Below are 14287 nucleotides of genomic sequence, written 5' to 3' on the forward strand. Positions count from 1 at the left end.
TTCATAGCTAACTACTTCGCTAAGTACCTTGCTAAGCTAACTACTTAGCCAAGAAGTTAGCTAAGTAGTTAGCTTAGCAAGCTACTTAGCTAACTACCTAGCCAACAAGTTAGCTAAGTATTTAGTTTAGCAAGCCACTTGTCTAAATAATTAGCCAAGAAGTTAGCTAAGTATTTAGCTTAGCAAGCTACTTAGCTAAAAATGGATACGGGTCATTTTTGACCCATGTTGTGCATTAGAAGAGTAGTGACACAAAAAGGGATTTTATTTAAAAAATGAATAAAGGAAAACATAAAAATGAGGATGTTTGATGATCAAAAACAAACTAATTGCAGAAAACCTGGAATACTGAATGATGAAAATAATTTATTGCAAAGATATAAAACATAAAAACTCTGTTGGGTCACTTTAGACCCATTTTGTGCATCAAAGGGTTAATGGCACTGTCTACCAGTAATTATATACAAAACCAAGGCAGAAGTGATAGCAAGAGAGTGAAAGCAAGGGGCAAGCAAAAAAAATAAGGGTATGTAACATTTTAATGTAACTATGTCACTTCCGGTGCTTGTAACACCTCAATTTCCACCATTTACTTGCATTTATTTTACTTTTTAAACTATTTTTATAACGCCTAACCAAGAAGTTTTTCCCCCCTAAGGTCAGATAAGTGATTTTTTGGCATAGTCATAACAAAACTGTGACCTTTATACTAAATAAAATCGCTTTGTTTTCAGTGAGTAGCCATTGAATAGACTGATAATAACCTCCTCCACCTGCCAGCAGGTGGAGCAGGTCCCTAGTTGCCCATTTAATCATCTGATGTAAACGCTAAAAAAAAACTACATAATAATATTTAATCACGATTACAAACTAAAGCTGACTTTTGGCTCCTTCATCAGATTTTCAGTCACATACTGTCCTGTCAGACTGTTGGAAGAGGTCAGTTTCTGGAGCTGGAAACATTTTCTCTGACTGTTTAAATATTTAAGAGTCTTTTTGGGGCTTCCTTTCTTCCACTTTGACATTCTGTGACAATGTATTTTTTGCCACTGGACAGTTGTTTGAAGACTCTGTCTGCTTCTGTTCTGCAGCGAAGACACTTGTTAACAAAGAAATCTCTGTCATGTCCAACATGTTAAATGTCAATTACTGCTGCATGCTGGGAATCTTCTGAGGTTGAGCAAGTGTAGCAGTCCCACACACACGAAAGAACAAAGATATTTCAGAGTGAAAGTAAGTTTTTGATTCTAACATGTAGAAAAAAACAGCTTATTCCTAAATATTTGAGTGTGAATAATTGCCAAGTATCATCAAGTATCACATTTTATCCAGTAATTTCACGTTTAGTACAATTTAAACAAGTTTAACCCTTAATAGGACACTCATTGAAATACTTGCAAATTCCAAATTTCAACCCTAGAGAATATTGGAGGATATTACATACAGCCAGAATGTATAAAAAAAAAAAATACGGACCCGGGGGAGGGGGGTAATATTTAGAGAAAAAAGTTTTACTAGATTAAAGTGTCAAATCTACAAGAAAAAATGTGCAGATTTATGAGATTTAAAGTGGTGAATCTGCGAGAAAAAAGTAGCTTTTTCCCCACTTTAAATCTCTTAAATCTGCGACTTGTAGATTTGCCACTTTAATCTAGTAAATTTGCAACTTTGTTAATTTGTGGAACAATTAAACCATTTCTAATTCTGAAATACTGAAAAATGTATTTTCCAAGTAACTTTTATAGCTCTGATGTTTGTTAAAAACCCTCAAAAGTTTCTCATTTAACATCAGAGAGAAAATCTAATATCCTAATAGTTATATCAAAACATTTCACATCTCCATTTATTTAATTAGCCGTGGAAATTGCCACTCAGTCGACCCTCCGAAACCTTGATAATACAAGAAAAAATGTGCAGGTTTATGAGATTTAAAGTGGTAAATCTGCGAGAAAAAAGTTGCTTTTTCCCCCACTTTTTTCTCGTAAATCTGCAACTTTTTTTCACACAGGTTTGCCACTTTAAATCTCTTAAATCTACGACTTTTTTTCTTGTAGATTTGACACTTTAATCTAGTAAATTTGCAACTTTTTTCTCGAAATAATTGTTTCTTTGTTCATTTGTGGAACAATTAAACCATTTCTAATTCTGAAATACTGAAAAATGTATTTTCCAAGTAGCTTTTATAGCTCTGATGTTTGTTAAAGACCCTCAAAAGTTTCTCATTTAACATCAGAGAGAAAATCTAATATCCTAATAGTTATATCAAAACATTTCACATCTCCATTTATTTAATTAGCCGTGGAAATTGCCACTCAGTCGACCCTCCGAAACCTTGATAAACTCAGTGAAAGAGAAAAATGAGACACACAGAAAGACCCAGACAGGCCACGAAGCCTCAGAGTGCTGCAGGACACAAAGTCCCAGCCGGGATGATAACAAACACTTAAACTGTCAAGGGACCCAGTAAAGAGCGACGTGGAAATTGAACAAGTGAGGAGAAGTAAAGGCAATGTGTGTATATGTGTGTGTGTGTGTGTGTGTGTGTGTGTGTAAGGCCGGCTGTCACTCATGTCTGCAATTCAGAGATAAAAGCCTCGACAAACAAAAGAGAGCAGCAAAACTCTCAACCCAAACCTCCACCTCGTGCTTCAAAATGAGCTTCTGAACCGTTTGTATGAACCCAGTGAAGTCACTTTATAAATACATTCAGCCTTTCTGCAAATAACCGATCAATAACATTTTAATAGGGTGATAAAAACGTGCTGCCTAATGTGAAGTGCAGCTCTGGAGCAGGAGCCTGTTTCACAGCAGACGTTTTGACTTGTCACAGCAGGAAAAGCACAGGTGCTGCTAATACCAGTAATGTGGCTTTGTTCTATTCAAGTGGCCCACTTAGCTGTGGCAGGGAGCCAGTGTGCACAATGCCAGGAGGACCCTGAAACTGAAACTACAAGCTACATGGGAGTCAGCTTTCATTCATGTGGTTATTTAGGAATGAGCTTTTCCACTGTGACATGTCAGAATGTCTCCAGTGGGGAAGGTCCAGTGGGTGAGTCACAACAAAGTGGTTATTTCTCTTTCAGCTGATGTTTATTTGGGAACTGATTACTTAAAAAAAAGACACAAAATGACCAATAAAAGACACAAAATTACAAGAAAAGACACATCATGACTGAAAAAGACACACAATGACCAAAAAATACACAGAATTACCAAAAAAGACACAAAATTATTTAAAAAAGACACAAAATTACCAAAACAAGTAATTACAGGGACCTTCCACACACAACACGGTAAAGTACCATTCATATAAAACTCACATTAAAATTTTTATATGAAGGTGGGGGCCACAAAATATCGTCACGAGGGCCGCAATTGGCCCGCGGGCCGCGAGTTTGAGACCCCTGGTTTAGTGGCTGTAATCATGAATAACACCAACAAGTCACGTTACGGAGTTCGAAAGTGAAGGAGGAAGCAAAGGAAACCTAGATTAAGGATGGAAAGTCACTCATAGGGTTTGAAAAGGAAAATTAACAATATTATAGTAACGCTGTAACAATTTAACTTCCAGCATTTACAAATGCATTTATTTTACTTTTTTAACCTTCTCTTATAACACCTCACCGGAAACTTTTTTTGCCCTAACCTTAGAGACATACTTTTGAAGCATTATTGTAACAAAACTGTAGCTTTTTTACGAAACATAACCACTTACTTTTCAGCAAGCAGCCTTTGAATGAGCTGATAACAACTTTCTCAACCTGCTAGGAGGTGGAGCTGGCCCCTACTCATCCATTCATATGAGAGCGATAACTGCTGATAACCCAAGCTGGTCTCCCCTCAAAAACATCAATATAGATTGTTTGTATAGCAAGCAAAATCATCATTCAGGTTGGAGATCCTGTTGGATACGGGTCCAGGTTCATGTCCAGTGTGAAAACAAAAATGTTATTTTTAGTCACGTGCTAATGTTGGTGCATAATCAACAAAAACATTTCACTTTTTGGCAGTTATGTGCATTCATTTGACATATTTACCATCTTTTATAACCACTAACCATAGAGAAGTGGTTTTGTAGCATTATCGTAACAAAACTTTGGCCTTATTAAGAAACATAACTGCTGTTTTAAAATTCTAGTTCACACACAAATATACTTTTTAACATGTTCATTTTTGTTTTTAATTGTTTTTGTTATTGTCATTATAACTTGTTGATGTTATACATTTGTTTTTTCTATTATCAGTTTATTACTTTCTAATGAAATTTTAGGTGGAGGCTTTAAATAAGCCCATCTGGGTTTTCTGCCTCTCCCTGCACTTTACATTATATGTTATCTTTGTCATTTTATGTAATTCTAACTGTGCAAATAAAATAAAACCAAACAAAAACCATAACTGCTTAGTTTTAAGCTAGCAGCCTTTGAATGACATCCCGAGAACCTTCTTTCTTTTCTCTAAAACATAATATGCAAAACTACATTATTACAACTAACACACTCGTATATTTTTTGTCTGACTTCTTTATTATATTTTTTTTATTGTTATGATTATTACCTTTCCCCCTCCGTTCCCTGGTGTCATCATCCAAAAGGCACATTGGCTCTTGTTCATGCTGTGACTGTAAGAACAAATTTGCGGTTAATAGACTCACCTTGTGAAATCAGGATCAAACACACAGATCGTTGTGCAGAAGCTCTAATCTCACAGGAACGGATGGGATTCAACATGAATCTAATCAGAGCAACAAAGGAGTCCGACAGTCTGCCCCGGATCACTATCAGCTCTTTTAAATCGTAGATATAAAACATGTAAAGACTCCAGACTGTAAGAGAATCTTTAAAGCGACCCCAAACACATAAAAACATATTTCAAGCTGCTGTGATCACACGTCAAATCCATTTTAATGAGCAAAAATAAACATTATGTCAGCCCGATAAGGCACGACTAACGTTACGTTTTGATAAAGTGACAGTGTGCTTTTTCTCCTGACTAGTATTATTATATGAGGTGCAAAGTGTTCCAATTAGGTTGTTCTGAGTTTTTAAAAGCAGCTACTGTGGTGTAAAGTGGCTTTAAGCCCAGATAAACACCATGTTTTCACATATTGTTACAGTAGGAAGCTAATAGCTTCACAGTCTAGACACTGGATCACACCTCCATGACTTCCTTTCACACTCGTCTACCTGCACCACACACACGTACACACACGTACACAGACAAAGACAACAACAATAATTGATTTGTTTCTAAAGAGAGATTACTTATTTAACAGTTCCTGCTCCTGTTTTCCTCCCAATGTCTCTTGTTTAAATTGGAGTTGTATAGCTCTCTCTCTTTTTTCTCTTCTTTTAAATTTTTTTTTTCTTTTTTACATATAATTCCATCAAGTATTGTAGTAGAAAATATTACTGCCCCTTGGGTGATGAGAAAGAATCAAAGAGCATGTTGAAAATTCCTTGTAGCTGTCTTTTATTAACAGACATCAAATACACTGCCTAGAAACAGTGGGAGAACCAATTTGTCAGATTTAAGAACTGCTAAAGGTTCAGTCCAATCTCAGTCCTCGGGTTCTCTGCCTCTCTCTTAAATTAAACAAAAAATTAAACTTCTTCACTGTTTCAAACAGCAGTAGTGACATTTAGAGAAAACAAATCTTCTTTCTCAGTGTAAACGCCTTTGTGCATGTTGTTCTGTATTAAAATAACTGTACTTTTATGGAAATATTTGTAAAGACAGGTTAATGGTAAATGGACCTGCACTTATATAGCACTTTTCTAGTCACTTTGGAACCACTCAAAGCCCTTTACACTACAGAATGTGCTAATTCACCCGTTCACACACACATTCATACTGGTGGCAGAGGCTACCCTGAACGGTGCCACCTGCCACCATTGGGAATTCATTCTCACACTGATGAACACAGCATCGGGAGAAATTTGGGGTTCAGTATCTTGCTCAAGGATACTTTAACATGTAGGCTGCGACGGTCAGGGATCGAAAAACAAAAAAAAAACTAAGCTGCAGTAACATACTTTGGTCAGAAGATGGCAGTGTACTATGTTGCTGTAGACTAATCCGTCTGTAAACAGGAGAAGAAAAGAAAACAATAACAACAAAAAGAGGTTGCTAATCGGACAACTTTGGCCACAAACGACAGAAAATGGAGAGAAGTCTTCAGGAATTAGATTCAATTGGGCAATCAATAAAAGAATTGCTGTTTCCTGTAACAGCTGATCAGTCATGTGGGTTAAATGTTCTCTACGTCAGAACTTATTCAGAAAGAGTTTCCATCTCCCGTTAAGTGTGTTAACTATTTTTTTCGAATAAGACAAATGGCATGGTCAGGGATCGGACCACCAACCCTCCGATCGTTGGGTAACCCGCTCTACCAACTGAGCCACATCCGCCCCACAGAGAGCCTGACACACTTTCCAAAGCAGAAATCATGTTTTCTTAGGCGCTACGTTTCAGTGGCTCCATCACTGCCTGGTGCAGCGCTACGACCGGTTTCGTGTGTCGTATCAGAACACATTTCCCTGTGCACTTGTCTTCCAGGTGTAAATTAGATTGAATAATATATGCACATTATATTTGCATAATAAACACTGCAGGTGCATGGCACGGCAGCACTGAGACACAAAGAGCAGGGCGACTATGTATGGGAATATTGTGGTTGATGCTCCATATGGAAACTGGAATATTAATGGGATCCATTTAAACTTAAATTGGAGAATATCTCATTCTAATTACTGCCCATGATGGCATTATTATGTTAATGTTAATGCAGCTATACAGGGACATGTCATACATTACTGTGTCCTTGCTGCGCTGCTTCTCTCTGCACTAAACCTGCAACCAGGTTCATCATTTGGTAGTTTTTTCTCTTAAAATGACTTCTGAAGACGACTCTCAGGGTTTAGAGTGATGAGGTCACCCGTTTGGATCCTTGGATCTTCTGGTTTCATGTTGGCAAGCAACATGAATAAGTAATGATGTCACTTTACATAGCAAACTGCTGCATCAATGCCCATGGGGAAGGGCAGGTAAACCTCATTAACCTGAACTTTAACCCCATCTGTTCCCTGCAGCAGACTGGGAGAACATGCAGATGCATTTTAAAGAGGACGTCAGTGACAAAAAGCATACGTCTTCTGTTGCATGAAGCTGAATGTATCAAATTTGATGCATGAGTTTCTGAGACCTCTACATCAGTGATTCCCAACCTTTTTCTTGAGGGACCCACAATTTGAAATTTTTGCATGAAATCTTAAAAGTGCAGTGTAAAAATGCACAAAATTACTTTTATTTTACCAATTAATGTTTGGGGTAAATCTGGGTATATAAACAGACGTACTGTTGTCCAGAGTGGATATACGGCTGCTGGGACTCCCGGAGAGAGCGCATGAGTGCAGAATAAACGAGGAATAAAACGAGTCTGACACCACTTTGAAAACAACACGCAGCCGATTCACACTGCTCGCCCGTCAGAGTAAAAGACAATAAATCAAATGGATCCTTCAGTATTTGCAGTGCACCGTGTAATTATTTACACACTTCTGCTGCCAAGCCGATTGTGATTTAACCACGGGGACGTACAGTATGTGAGAGGATAAAATCTAACAGACATTTTTACCAGGAGGAAGAATCATAAACAGACTCCACTGGTTGAAAAACGTTCACAGTAGGCAGAAAATAAATTCACTGCTGGGGCACAAGTTATAAAAATCAATCAACCGAAATAATAATGTGAATTAGACAGAGTGGTAGTGGTCCCAGCAGGAGGGTTGCAGGTTTGAATCCTGCTTGTGTGCAGTTTGCATGTTCTCTCCACCTTCCTCTCACAGTCCAAAGACATGCAGCTTAGGGTAACCTGCCCATATAGTCAGGCGGCTTCGATAAATAAAGGGGACACACCGGACAAAAGCACCAAATTGTTTCCACGTGCTCTCCATCACCATAAGTTTCAATTTTTGGTTGGAGTCACTTCATCAAGATTGTGGATTGGAGATGGCAGCCATATAAAATCTATGAGAATTATTGTAATAGGTCAAAAACAGTGCATGTATTCTGAAAAATTGATAACATGCACGAAAGGTGCAAGTGTCTATGGTGCAAGGTGCTCATGCATGAAGGCACACTGGAATTGCAAAGATCTTTGTGGTTGTAAATGTAATAAATGATAAAAGTGAAGCTAACAAAGTTTAATTAAATGTATTCATGTTATCAATATTTCAGAATGCATGCACTGTATATGACCTATATTTATATGTGTCAGACCGCTTAGGAACTGAGTTGGAAATTCAGTTATATAATCATCTAGTGATTTTTCCAAAATGAACATATCTATTTGATCAAATAATCATCTAGTGATATTTTCAATAGCTTTAAATGATTCCTTGATCCAGAAAATGTGGATTTTGACACCAAGATTGATCTTCTAAGTGGCTTGGAAGATATATTGGTTCTCATAGACTTTATATGGCTGCCATCTCCGATCCACAATCTTGATGAAGTGGCTCCTACCAAAAATCGAAACCTATAGTGATAGAGAGCATGTGGAAAAAATGTGGTGCTTTTGTCCGGCGTGTCCCCTTTCTTCTAAAATTTGGTCCTATAGGAGTGAATGAGAGCGTGAATGGTTGTCTGTCTCTATGTGTCTGCCCTGTGATAGTCTGGAGACCTGTCCAGGGTGGACCCCGCCTCTCGCCCAATGTCATAATAATAATATAAAGCCTGATATCATAAAACTGAGATATTTTCTGTCAGCTGTCATACTGTGTAAACCTCATTGCAACTCAATCAATCAATTCTTTATTTGAAAAGGGACAGCGTGCATTAATCCAGTAGTTCTCAACCTTTTTGAGCCGCGACCCCCAATTTATCATGCATGTTGTCCGCCCCATCTTGTTTTAAGAGTTAATTTCTTATTTTAAGCGTTCAACATGCTTATTTCTTCTACTTCTATTCGTTGGTAGGTTTGATTTACTGTTTGTCAATGACTCTCATAAAACTAAACTGGTGACTGTATTGGTGGTAATATGATAAATAATTATTATTTCCTTATATCTTCTCTGGTTGCTGTTGTCCTGTTTAATAAACTCGTCGGCTGTAATCTTTGCTTTGTAAAAGACTTCAGAGCGAAGAAGACAATTGAATATTTTAAATCTCTTTTAAATCACTTCCCTCAGGCTACACTGAACAAACACAGACAAAGAAGCTTGGTATGCCACTCAAACCACTGTGTTCTACACAAAAACACATATTTAGCAAGGACAGCGTTGACATCCAAGGCTGCAAATAGAACAAAAACATTCATGAAACTTATAACAAAGCAGCCTTTCAGGTTTTATAACATGTTCTACCTTTAGAGATAATGTCTCTTATTTATATTTCTACCAAACTCTGATAAACAATTAAACATAGAGGCAGAATAAAATGAAACGCTGTGTTAACCCTCTATGATGGTGGCGTCCTGATCAGATCATGTGACGTTTAACAAAAAAACTAGGTCACATGGAGCGCTGCTATCAACTTCACTCTAAAGTACAGACCTGAAACTTTCTCCCAGTTTTTGTTTGACATTCCTAGCTCATGTAAAACCAAAGATATGATCGTATTAATTGGATAGTACAGAAATATTTGAGCGTTGTTGTAGCTCTCTGTGTCATTTCGCACAGTTTGTTTTTGAGTTGCAGCTAACAAGGGAAAAAAGCCGATAAATATACGTTTTATGGGATTTTTTTGTATATAGTTTTAATATATTAATTTTTTTTACCTTTTTATATGTTCATATTTGTATTCCATGTTTAGTTCCAAAACAGTTTTTTTTGTAGTAAAAAGTATAATTTTTCAACTTGGATTTCATGATTTTTTGGCTCAATATGTTGATCAAGTAGGTTAACCCTCTGGGCTCTGAGCCTATTTCGTCCGTTTTTGAATACTTTTGATTTTGCCCTTCATGTACCACATAAAAAAAATGTTTACCATACCCATATTTGGTATCCATTTTTTCTTCACCTATATGATCTGACAGTTGAGTTGAAAAATGATTCTTTTTGCTACAATAAAAACCACAAATATGCTCAATGAACTGTTTTGTCTCTTTTTTTGTCATTTTGTGTCTTTTTTTTTTGGTGATTTTGTGTCTTTTTGTGTCTTTTTTTAGTCTTTTTTGTCATTTTGTGTTTTTTTTTTTTGTCATTTTGTCTCCTGTGGGGGTTTTTTTTGGAACATGTTGTCTTCATTCATTCTTCATTTTGTGTCTTTTTCAGTCATTTTGTCTTTTTGTAAAAAAAAAAAATGTTTAAATGCCACGTTGGTCGATTTTTTTTTCAACACAACCTCACTTTTTTAAATACTTGTTTTTTCTTCACCTATATGATCTGACAATTATTTTCTCTCTTTAACAAAGCCGTCCAGGTTTCTGCACCATAAAGCCTGCAGCCTCTCCGTCCTGGTGGCACTCAGTCTGACAGCTCGGCCTTAAAAGCACATTAACCCTGTCTGGCAGGAAGTTTAATGGACAAATCCCGAGCCTCCCCACCTGCTCCCTCACTGTACTCCTCTCTACGGGGAAGCATCCTCTAAAAGCCTCACATGTAAACAGTTACACAGTCTCTTCCTGGATGTAACACTAAGACACGGAGGTGTTGATGAGTCGACCCGGCAGCTCAGCTCTCAGTCTCCCCGGTGCTGTTTGATTAGCGTTACAGCTGCCTCGCCGCCGCCGCCGCTCCTGTTGTCGGTGTCGACAGCAAATCCCTCACTAATTTGGCAAACCTCAGAAGTATCTGCTCGTTTCCTCCGCCGGCAGTCAGACTAGCACCGTTCCTGTGGAAGGACGAGACGAGCAGAGACAATCTCTCACCTCCGCTGATTAGTATGCACATTCCCTTCGTAGTGCAGTTAAGAAATGACACTGATGTCTGGAAGAATAATGACAATTTTTTGAAGTTTATGATTTCAGTACCAAATAATAGACGATTAATGGTTGTATTTATATTTACCACCTGGCTCAGACGGCATTGTTGTTAATTTGAAGATGACATATAGCAGTTTAAAATGCATCACATATGTTTTAACAAACACACAGAAATCTGACAAACAGTCACAGTCCGTTTACAGGAAACTCCTGTTTGATTAAGATATGAGAAGCTCTGATTTAGGAAATCCCACTGCACCATTTGGAACAATAACAGGAAAGCAAGAGACCTGACACACAAACATTAGGTATATAATAAGAAGATGCAGTTAAGAAATTACACTGATCTCTGGAAGAATAATTAGAATAGAATAATTGCAACATTTAAAATTCTTCATTGAGCATGATAGTGTTTTGAAAGTAAAAAAAAAAGATTCAAAATCACATTTTATGTTGTTTTTTTTTCGTTTCTTTTGGGTTCAAACTGTTGATCCAGTAAGGCAGGATGAAAAAATAATTACCAGGTCATATAGGTAAGGTTGTGCTGAAAAAAAATGACCATCATGGCATTTAAACGTTTTTTTTTTTTTTACAAAAAGACAAAATTACCAAAAAGGACACAAAATGACTGAAAATAGACACAAAAAGGCACAAAATGACCGAAAAAAAATACACAAAATGACTAAAAAAGACAGAAAATGACCAAAAAAATACACAAAATGACCAAAATTCACTATTTCTTATTAAGTAATGCACTACATGAAAAACTGCTATTTTAGAATAAAAGCACTGAATTCGTATTTCTTTGTAGAATTTATATAGATGATTGAAATAATAATTACAGGGCCAAAAAAAACATTTTTTTTTCAGTGTAGGTCAGTAGTTTTGGTACAATTTACATCAACTGCAGTTTTTTTTTTACAACCGTGCACCATACATGTTTGTATAATGACATTTGTACTATTTCTCCCCTATTCTAGTATGTTAATAATGTTATTGTCTGTTTTTTAATGTTTATTTAAAGGTGCAACCTTTAATTATTCCAGTAGCGAAGGAGGAAGTGATGTGTATAAGGATGTAGAGGAGGTGGATGGCTGCTTTAATAAGGAACTTCCTCCCAGGAGACCGGGGTTTGTGTCCCGTGACAGAGTCAAAGCGTGAAATGAAAAGTGACTTTCTAAGACGTGTTTGTATCAATCAATCATATCAAGTGTCTTGACGTGCATACATTAGTTTCAGTGTGTAAATCCAGCCACTGAATGGTCTGATAACTGATACATATACTAACAGGTGGAGCAGGAACCTTCTGCTGATAACGGCCTTTAATGGGCTGATATCGTTCAAAATGGGGAATACGTACTGTGAATGCAGCGTCTCTTGATCTGAATCTGTCTCTCTTTCACTGTCATTGCCTGCGTCTGTCCTCATATTAATGCATTAAATGTTACTTTTTGGTAGTTACTTTTACTGTTACTTTTTAACGCCAGACTAATCACAAATGGGATTAGTCTGGCTGCCACCAACTCATTTCTCCGTAGAGGAGGCGTGGTTTACGATCCTCCAGAGCCGTTTATTGGGCACTACGAATGTCTATCAAAAGTGTCTGTAGGTAGCTCTTAGCCAATCGTATCAGTTATTACCAGATGACGTATGTAGAGCGACATAAATGGATGTTTACATAGCCAGACTAGCCCATCGCTACTTTGAGACTAAAATGCTCAATTCTGTTTCTGCAACGTTTTTCTGCAGCATGTTCTGACTCTGGCTGCTCTATAGTTTCAGCTCACAGTCTACCGGCAGTGTGTGTGTATGTGTGTGTGTGTGTGTGTGTGCGTGTGTGTGTGTGTGTGTTGCTTCCCTAAAACAGGGCTAAGAATTGGCCTTAGATTCCAGACTGTCTGCAGGTTCGAAATGAAATCGAGCGCGTAAGCCAGTCTGGGTATACCCAGGCTAACTTTATGGCTCACCTGCCAAAGGTGGAGGTTATGTGAATTTATCATTATAACTCACAGGTGCTAAATTAGAGCTTCAGGGTAACTAAAGGTTAATTTAAACATTCAATGTGGAAAAAATGTTTTTTTTTGTATTGCACTTTTCCATTCTTGGTTACCACTCAAGCACTAAACATTCTCCAGTTCAACATTCACACATTTACACTCTGGTGGCCGAAGCTTCCCTTCAAGGCTCCACTGGCTCATCAGGAGAATTTAACATGCACACACACTCTCATTCATCATCTGCAGCAGCCCGGGGCTCAGATCTGGCCCGAGGATACTTCAACATGTAGACCGCCGGGGCCAAGGATCAAACCATCGACCTTCCAATCGCTTCACTGCCCCCAATTTTCAGGTTCAAACACAAGTATGAACCTGAAAATGTGCATAATATTTCAGCAGATTCAGCTGAGTCCACATCACAAAGAAGATAATACTACTGGTTGCACCTTTGGCGCCCCTTTCAGGAATTGCTTTTGAGGAATGTTGTGTTTATTGTTCCTGCAAAGAGTGAGATGAAAAATGAACTTTAACACAGTCAGTCAGTTGGAGAGAGCAGTGTTGGAGTAAAATACTTAAATATTCTCATCTTAACAAGTTCTAGTGGAGAAATTCATTGGAGGAATGTTAAAATATCAGACAAACACTGTAAAAAATATTTTTAGAAATCATAGTTAAACTGTCAAATTGCAACAGAAATAGAATAAAATTGTATATCACTATTGTACAAGAGAACAACACACTCACACACGTTGTGTATCACAACCTTTGAAGACACTTGAACAGCTGCTGGCCTGTTCATGTCATAAGTAACTGGCCAATAGAATTCAGTTCACGACCCCCAATTTAACACGCATGTTGTCTACGAACCATAGTTCAGATCACACAAACTCAGTTGATACGATGAATTTTGGACAAATAATGAAGCAGACAACAACTAAAACATCTCCCTGTCTGAAACGATGTAATTTTTGTCTGTGTGTGTGTGTGTGTGTGTGTGTGTGTGTGTGTGTGTTTCAGATAATTTTGTGTCTTTTTTGGTAATTCTGTGTATTTTTTTTGGTCATTTTGAGTCTTTTTTGGCATTTTGTGTATTTTTTTAAAAGTAATTTAGTGTTTTTTCAGGCATTTTGTGTCTTTTTTGTAATTCTGTGTCTTTTTTGGTCATTTTGTGTATTTTTTTGGTCATTTTGTGTCTTTTTTTTCATTTTGTGTCTTTTTTTTCATTTTGTGTCTTTTTTTAGTCTTTTTTGGTCATTTTGTGTATATTTTGGTCATTTTGTGTATATTTTGGTCATTTTGTGTCTTTTTTGTAATTTTGTGTCTTTTTTGGTCATTTTGTGTCTTTTTTGGTCATTTTGTGTCTTTTTTT

The 14287-nt window shown here is 37.2% G+C and overlaps 1 protein-coding gene across 1 annotated transcript in view; it reads left to right on the plus strand.

Moving 5' to 3' along the window:
- Positions 1 to 14287, plus strand: part of grin2da (glutamate receptor, ionotropic, N-methyl D-aspartate 2D, a) — a 220577-nt gene that overhangs the window by 147373 nt on the left and 58917 nt on the right. The window lies entirely within an intron of this gene.

The sequence above is a fragment of the Centropristis striata genome, chromosome 14 (genome assembly GCF_030273125.1).
Source record: "Centropristis striata isolate RG_2023a ecotype Rhode Island chromosome 14, C.striata_1.0, whole genome shotgun sequence".
Lineage (NCBI taxonomy): Eukaryota > Metazoa > Chordata > Actinopteri > Perciformes > Serranidae > Centropristis > Centropristis striata.